The sequence below is a fragment of the Tachypleus tridentatus genome, chromosome 2 (genome assembly GCF_004210375.1).
Source record: "Tachypleus tridentatus isolate NWPU-2018 chromosome 2, ASM421037v1, whole genome shotgun sequence".
Lineage (NCBI taxonomy): Eukaryota > Metazoa > Arthropoda > Merostomata > Xiphosura > Limulidae > Tachypleus > Tachypleus tridentatus.
In genome coordinates, this window is record NC_134826.1 from 139767161 (window position 1) to 139767551 (window position 391).

A 391-nucleotide genomic window follows, 5' to 3' on the forward strand; every position below is an offset into this window, starting at 1 on the left:
GAGATGTAAAATGTTAAGCTGCAGCTGGGGATTGTCGTGAAGATTCGCTTGAGAATATGGTGAGTATTTATAGTTTCTGTTTAACTAAAGTATGTTTATATAATGCTTGGCATTTGCGGTATTTATGTCTAAACTAAAACACAACTCCTAGTAAGCGCGTATAAAATTTTATCGGTAGAAAACTAGGCCTTTCAAATAAAACATATACGTATAAGACATCACTTCAAATAACCCTTCGTATCTTTTAAAGTAATTATTCTACTGTGTAATAAAGTTTAATATTATGTGTATCGACTTATTTTTCACTCTTTCATCTCATCTATAATATAGGGATTGGCTCCTTAAAGACACCAGTTGTATAGTGTACAAATCATTGAGTCATCTAATGTTC